The sequence below is a fragment of the Chinchilla lanigera genome, unplaced genomic scaffold (genome assembly GCF_000276665.1).
Source record: "Chinchilla lanigera isolate Chin_1 unplaced genomic scaffold, ChiLan1.0 scaffold00044, whole genome shotgun sequence".
NCBI classification, from domain to species: Eukaryota; Metazoa; Chordata; class Mammalia; order Rodentia; family Chinchillidae; genus Chinchilla; species Chinchilla lanigera.
In genome coordinates this window covers 18,435,200-18,443,242 of record NW_004955445.1, presented here as the reverse complement: position 1 = coordinate 18,443,242, position 8,043 = coordinate 18,435,200, and the positions used below count along the sequence as shown (strand labels likewise).

General features: G+C 46.2%; 1 long non-coding RNA gene across 1 annotated transcript in view; it reads right to left on the bottom strand.

Annotated features, from left to right (window-relative positions):
* Window positions 1-2,825: 2,825 nt before the first annotated feature.
* LOC102012697 overlaps window positions 2,826-8,043 on the bottom strand; it is a 35,925-nt gene continuing 30,707 nt past the window's right edge. Inside the window, exon 3 of the long non-coding RNA XR_262357.2 lies at window positions 2,826-3,051. This is a non-coding gene — a long non-coding RNA (uncharacterized LOC102012697). The remainder of the gene's footprint in view (window positions 3,052-8,043) is intronic.

Genomic DNA, 8,043 nt, shown 5'->3' with positions numbered 1-8,043 from the left:
CTTAGGAATGGCTGGTTTAAATAATTCCATGCTCGGGGCTACAGGAGGGGGCTCTGTTTCCTGTGCCTGGCTCTGGCATGATAGAGGGCAGGGGAGTACTGAGTTGGTATCTGAGAGCAAGATAGAGGAGGTGCTTGGGGTTAGGGACTTGGGGTTGGTTGACCTGCAAATGAAAGGCATGCTCCCAGCTAAGCCCTTTGCTATCTCTCCAGCTAGCAAGATTTATAAGCTGTCAAAACATCACAAGATACGGGAAATAAAAATCATGACCCATACGCTCCCTCATGCCCCAACCCCTCACCCAAGGTAACCCATTCCTTTTCTTTTCTCTACAGTCTGATGGTATGTATATAGAACAAAATATTCCATCACCCTGTCTGTTTGCAGACTTTATATCAGTGGAGTTTACTGAATATGTCCCTCTCTGATTTGCCTGTCTGCTCAAGACTCTGCTTTTGAGATTCATCCATGTTGGCCCAGGCAGTAGGTCCCTTCATTTCCAATGCTATGTACTGTTTCCCTGTCTGCACGTATGTTTTCTGTTGCTGATGGATAGTTCCATTCTCCATGTGAGCAGTGCTTCCCTGAGTACTTCTCTATGGTTGCTATGCAGCTTCAAAGGTTGCTTTGGGGAGTCTGGGGTGTGTGTATAGCCATGGCTTCCCTGACAGTATAGAAGCCTGTTTCCCAAGGCTCATATGCCCACCAGAGCCTTCCAAACCCTCATCATATCTGGTGCCAACTTCTAAATTGTTGCATATTTGTGGGTAATGGATACATAATGATATCTCAGCAGTCTTCATCTGTACTGTGACTGATGATGAACCTGAGCATCTTTTCTCGTGTTTATGGATCATTTCCACTTTCTCTGTTAGATGCTGCTAGTGGCTTAGTTATATGTGTTGCAAATATCTAATTGGAGATTGTGACTTGTCTTTTCATTCCCTTCATAGGGTCTTTTGATGAATGGATGTTCTCAGTTTTATTGTAGTCAATCTTTTCAACTATTTCCTTTATGTTTTAAACTTCTCATACCTCATTTAAGAAAAGTTTCATTATAAAGGATCATTCCTCTATTTTATTTTAAAGTAGTAAAGTTTTACCACCTACATTTAAATCCGTAATCCATCCAGAATGGATTTTTGATGTGTAATATGAGGTAGGAAGTCATTTTCATTTTCTCCCATATGAGTAGCTAATTATTCTGGCATTGTTGATTAGAGAAAACATGCTTTCGTCCTGGATTTGAAATGCAAGATGTGTGGTATATTAGCTTTTCATATATGCACGAGAATAAATTAAGGAAAAAGTCAAACTAAGTACAGCAGCATGCAAGTTACCATCTAGGAACTGATCTTGAAGAAATAACTGTAAATGAGAGAAAAAGTTCAGTTCAAGCATGTTCCTTATCAGAGCCAAAAATTAGAAAACGACCTAATTAAATATCCAACAAGAAGGAATTGCTTAAATAAATTTTTGAGAAAAATGATCTCGCTACTTCCTATGATCATAGATCTTCCTCAAAGGAGACGAGGGTCAAGAGACAGAGGAGAAGGGGCGATGAGAGGGGAAGCTGAGAGGGGGAATGAAGGTGTGTTATGTACATGCACCAAGTCCATGTGAGGAATGAGGGCAGCATGCACTGCAAGCACGTACAGAAACAAGAAGAAGAAGGGGATCGAGAGATGGATGAAGTGGGGAAGGAGGGAAGGGAAAAGGGATGAAAACTAAGATGAATTATGTACATGTACCGACTTCCCACAAGCATTGTAAACATGTGCTGCAAACATATGTTCGGAAAGAAACGATTTGTGAAAATAAATTTTTGCATACAAAAAAGCATTGTCCAGTCATCTAAAAAGAAATGGTAGATTTTAATGTGCTAACATGGAAAGAATATAGAAAAAAGCAGACTGTAGAACCACACATATACTATAATCTTATTTATATAATCCAGAGATATGATGTAAATGTATAGAAAGAAAGGATATAAACTATTAGCCATTTGTCTGTATTATTTGGATTTTTATAATGATATCAGCAACCATAAATAAAATGCAATTTGCTTGTTCTGTGTTTTTTAAAAAATGATATCATCTACGCTTGGGATTACACTGTAGGATCCAATAATCTCATTTCTTGGTATTTCCTCAAAAGCAAGAAAAATTTATGTTCACACAAAGGCTGGTATGGGAATGTTCATAGCAGCTCTATTCACAATCTCCCAGAACTAGTAAATGAATAAACAGGATTTGGTACATCCACGCAATGGAACATTATTCAGCAATAAAAAGAAATGGTCTTGATAAATACAGCACCACAGATAAATCTCAATGCATTCTGCTAAGTGAAAGAAGCCAGATCCAAAATCTTCATACCCTATGATCCACTTGTATATGACATTCTGCAAAAGACAAATGTACACAAAAATAAAACATGGACAAAGTCTGGGGCAGTATGAGAACTTGACTATAATAGGGCATAAGGAGACTTTTTGGCGGGAGGGAACTGTTCTGTATCTTGGTTCTAGAGATGATCACACAACTATGAGTTTGTTGGAATTCATAAATGTATACCTAGAAAGGGTGAATTTTACTATATGTCAATTATACCTCAAGCATGCAAAGTGTAAAAAAACTTTGCATGTGATAATTCTATGCATTCACATAAACGAACAATGTGAAAGGTCATGAAAAAGTGTCGCGGAGGAACATTTAATGACATGAAAAAGCAGTCACAATATTGATGTGAATAGCCACGTTGCACAAGTACGCCACACACTGGTAGAAAGAAAAACTGCTAGACAAAACACTCAAAGACTCTGGTGACAAGGGTTACGACTGATCTTTATTTTCTTTTGCTCCCTGTGTTCCCTGATTTTCCCACAATGATCACACATTGTCTTGGCTCTTTGCGGCCAGCCCAGGGTTGGCTCAGGGAGGCTGGAGGAAGTGGCCTCTTCGCAGCTGGAAAAACAGCAGCCTCCCGTTGACCTCTCCGCCCCGTCTTGTCGGCATTTATTTTCCCTTTCTGGGCAGATAAGGTGAGAGCCTGGAAGAGGAGATCAAAATCTGGTCTCAGAAGCCGCCTCCAGATGCCTCCCGGCACTGGGCCCTCGGGTGAGGCAGTGTAAGGCCAAGAGGCGCCCCCTGGTGCCCTCAGATGACTTCCAGTTAGTCACATTAACTGTGAGGCCGGGCCAGTTATTCAACCTCTGTGTCCGTGACCCCTCTCTCACATGGGGGATGAAGATGGTGCTCTCTCCTCAGGATGGCATGTGTTTGCGCATGTGCGCACACCCTGTGTGAGCATGCATACCTGTGCAAACCACTTAGAACCGGGACGGGCATCGTCGCCACACTCAGGTCATGTTTGGGAGGACTGTGAAATCCAGCTGACAGGGTGGGGGCCATAGCTCAGTGGGAGCACGCATGCCTAGCATGCATGTAGCCCTGAGCTCCAGCCCCAGCACTGAAAAAAAGATCCAACCAATGAATGTACGAGCCTTCTGGCCTTATTTTCAGGACACATGGTGATCCCAGAAACGCAGTTCTGACACCCTCTAAATAATTTTAAAATGATTTAAGTACTTCATTTGCATTTTGTATATCCTGAAGAGTATATGTTCGATTTTCAGAAATACATCCTAATGTTTCCCTCTGTTCACTTCTCTCACTAGAACCAGTGCCATCTCCTTGAGCGATTCCCTTCTCCAGCCCTTCTGCATAATCATCTGGCCTCTAATTTGTGATCCTCCTGCTTCAGCCTCCTGAGTAGCTGGGGTCACAGACGTGTGCCACTAAGCACAGTTTACCTGATGCCTACTATTTGATGCCAGATTCCATTTCAGGCCCTTAGAATAGATCAGTGAACAAAATAGATGACAAACCCCACAGTCAGGCGGAGATTACAGAGCCCCACCTCAGAGCTGGGCCCAGACATCTGGTCTTCTTCTCCCTTCCCTCTCTTCCTTATTCTGCTACCTGGAACCCAAGAAAACCCCACAGCCCCTTCTTCAGGGCAGAGGATGTGGTGGAGTGGGCAAAGCCAAGCTGTTGCCAGTGGGCAGGCTCAGGCACGGGTGACTGACTACCCTCAGTCAGCCACACCTGGGGTTCATGACAAGAGGAGAGCACCGGCCCTGCTGGAGCACAGGAGGTGCTCCGTCACGACGGCCAGGTTTTCCAGCGCTCCTCTTGGTCCCAGGTAGGTTGGCCTGCTGATCAGCTTCCCAGCTCCCGCCTGCCCCTAGGAATTTGGACAGGCTGCTCTGACTGGCTGGATTCTGGGACCTTGGCTGCCTTTGCTTCGAAGAAGGCGGAAGTCTTAGTGGCTGAAAGGCCGCAGGCCTAGGTGCACCTTCTCTATTCTCACCCTCACTCCCTCCCTCTTTTATTGCTCCCTCTCTCTTCCTCCACCCAGGACAGCCATGGCAGTGGGACTTTCTGTCCCACCTGGGTGGAGGAAGGTGAGCGCACTTTGTTCCTCTGGTTCAGGAGGAGGGACTGGCAGGGCAGGTGTGGAATATTTGCTGAGGCCCCATAGCTGAACTCTATCAGATGTCATCCAATGGGCTCTAAGCTCCTCATTTCAAATGTCTACTGGCTGGAAAAAAATACAGATTTATAAAACTTGCAGTGGCTTTTTCTCAATCGGTGCACCCTGGGAGGAGCTTCATACTTTAAAAACTTGGGGGTTGCCAGCCTCCAAGAACAAGACCAAAACCTGAGCAGGTGGGTCAGTCTTCACCTCCTTCCCCTTTGCAAACAACCCCACGCTATAGTCACTGGGGACTTTCTGTCCTCGGTGCCCTAGTTTTAGGGTCCCCTCCACCCAGTCTGTCGGTCCCTCATCCTGGTCCCAGGTCACGCAAGTCAGGGGCCAGCTCAGAGGAGCAGTCCCTGCTGTCTGGGTGGGTCCCACCTGGGTGGTGGCACCGGCCTTCTCAGAGCCGCCAGCTTTTGGTGCTCCCTACCCCCCATCCATCCTGCTCACAGTAGTCAGAAGGAATGTTCCAGAAAGGCACATCTGGTCACACTCTTGCTCTGGGCCCTGTCTTGCAAGAAAAACATGGCCCCACAGGGAAGACTTGGGGTTTTTCCATTAAGCATCTGTTTGGCTTGGATGGTGACACCTCCCACTCCCACCCCCACCCCTGTCTGGGTTTCTGGAAATCAGGACAGTGAGGCAAGAGCCTGAGCAAGCGAGGAGAGGAAGAGGAGAGAGCCCGCCGGGCCTGGCCTCCTTCCCCTCCTGCTGCCTCCCTCTTGAGGGCCTGCACTCTTTTTGTTTGAGTCTGTGCCTTTTCATTTCTGCCTAGTGAGTCCCTTCCGTGCCTTTTACTGCCTAGCCCTGAAAATTCTTTTTCCATGACAGGAGTCAGCGAAGCTGCAAACATTCCGCAGGTAGGGTGGGCTGGGCTCCTTATTTCAGCTACAGGAAATTCCTCAGACCCTGTCCAGGGACAACCCCACCTTGCAGGTGAGGAGGCAGAAGGTGGCCAAACTAGTGGCCCTTTGTGAGGTGTGGGAATGGGGTGCAGCAGGGCCAAATTTAGCAGCGCCCTCATTATACCCCCCACAAAAAGTAATATTGTCCCTGTGGCTGAGGTCTGATGCCCCAAAGGCCATACATTGTGCATGGGACCGACAAAGATGCTGTGGACAAGAGGCTTTCTGGAAGGCCTGGTACCGGGGTCCAGGCCAGGGCAGCTGCACATTCAAAGGCATGGAAGCTGCAGGTTACTCCTTGGACTTCGTGCTTCCCCGGGTTGGCATCAGCTGGGAGGCTTCTTTGATCATGGTCCAATCTGATCCTGTCCATCAGAGCAGTGCCCACTTTGGGTCTCAATCTGAAGTCCCTTATCTGTTCTTCCTGAATTTCTAGCTATGCCCGTCACTGATGATGCTTGTCTGCAACAATAAGTCAAGAACCTGCCCAGGCTGAGTTGAGGTCCCCATCTCCCTCTGAGGGACCTCCTCAGACGCTGTCCAGTGACAGGACAGTATGGCTGTGTGACCTGGGGCACTGAGAACACGGTGTCACTTCTGTGCTGCCCTGCTGAAAGTGCGTGGCCTGAATTGAATCCCAGGGAAACATCAAACAAGCCCAAATTGATTGGGTTGCCAGACACTCTGCAAAGTAGCCGACTCGATCTTCAAAAATGTCAAGGTCAAAAGAATTCAAGGTCATGAAAGACAAGGAAACCCTCTGAAACCATTCTGACTTAAAAGAAGCTAAAGAGATAAGACAGGCAATCACAACGGCAGGTCTTAGATAGATCCTGGGTCCCCGCAGTATGCTTCTGGTACTATGGATGAGCTCAGAGGGGGTATGAGGATTACTTGGCAGTATTGTAGTAATGTTTGTGCTGTGGTTATGCAGAAATGTGCCCTTATTTTCAGGAAATGCACAATGAATGTGGTGTCTGCTCAAATAATTCTGAACCAGGTGTGGTGGTACATGCCTGTAATCCCAGCCTCAGGAGGCTGAGGCAGGAGGACTACTATGACTTTGAGGCCAGCCTGGGCTACGTAGTGAATTCAGGGCTACCCTGAACTACATAGTGTGACTTTATCTCTCAAAAACAAAAACAGAAAAATTCTGAAAAATAAATGTGTACATCTACACACATATTTGTATATGCATATATGTAATGATAAGACAAATATAGTAAAATAGTAACTAATAATCTGAGTAAAATCTATATAAGAATTCTTGTACTATTTTTGGAAATATTCTGTAAGTTGGTTGTTATTTGGAAATTTAAATATTAAATTTAAATTTAAGCATATTAACAATCACAATAATAATAAAAATGGCCACCTTCACTGAGTACTATGGGCTATACCGTATTAGCTCATTTAATCTAACACTAACCACACAAAGTAGATATTATTATTCCTGTTTTGTGAAAGAAGAACCAGTCTCAGGGTAGTCAGTGGCTCTCCCAAGATCATACAGCTTGTAACTAACAAACACAGAAGTGGTATTTGAACCCAGACCAAGCTGGCTTAAGAAACTCTCTCTCAACCCTTTGGGAGATGGAGAAATAGTTAAGAAAACAGGTAATAGTTGCATAGGGTGACAATTATGGACACAGGTTCTGAAAGAAGCCAAGACTAGTAGGAAGGCTTTACAGAGGAGGTGACCTCTGAGCCAGGCCTTGAAGCATGTATAGGAGTTCCTCACTCAGGGAAAGAAGTTCTCCAGATGGAAGAAATGGCATGGTCAAGACCTTGGAAATTTGGAAGGATACAGCCTAGAGTTTTTCCAGGCCTCACCAACCTATAGATAAGAACACTAGGCTTTTGGAATTGGCTGTAAAATGCCCCTCATGTTTCTCTGGAAGTGCTGGCATTCCATTCCTCCATCAATTTGCTCAACAGAAAGTGCCCCCACCCTCATTTTGAAGGCCTCAGCCTTTTCTTGGCAGTGTCATCTTGGCTGAGTTAGTTGTTTCTCTGAGCCTCAAATTTCCTGTCTGTGAAGTGGAGCCCATTCGATAGCTACTTTCAGGGTCCGGTGAGGACTAAAGGGGAACGAATGTCGACCCAGAGCTTGGCTTGGTTTCTGGTGTAGATTCAAAGATGGTGGCTATTCTTAGGCACTAGGGACCTGGAGCCCTGAGAAGAGCAGAGACAGGCCAAGTGCTCATAACCCAGGAAAGTGAGGCAAGGCGCAGCCCCAGGCCCTGCCCCTCACTGACCTGCCCCTGATCCCAGCCTGCCAAAACCCCCAGCATTCAGCCCTGCGCTCCACCACCAAGGACAGAGCCAAGCAGGGCGGCCCTCTCCACCCCAGGGGTTCATTTGGGGAAGGATCTTCAGTTTGGGGAGCTCTGCTGAGCACACCCCTATTTCCTAATGTGGTTGAATGTGATAACTCCTGGTGGCAGGGACCCTGGGACATTTGGCAACTAACTGCCTGTTTCTTTCTTCCTGCTTTCCCCAAGGCGGGAGGAGGTCAGGCCTGCTGGGAGAGCCCACACTGTGACACAGTCACATGCTGCAGTTTCCTGAGAAATAACAAGTGAGAGCCAAC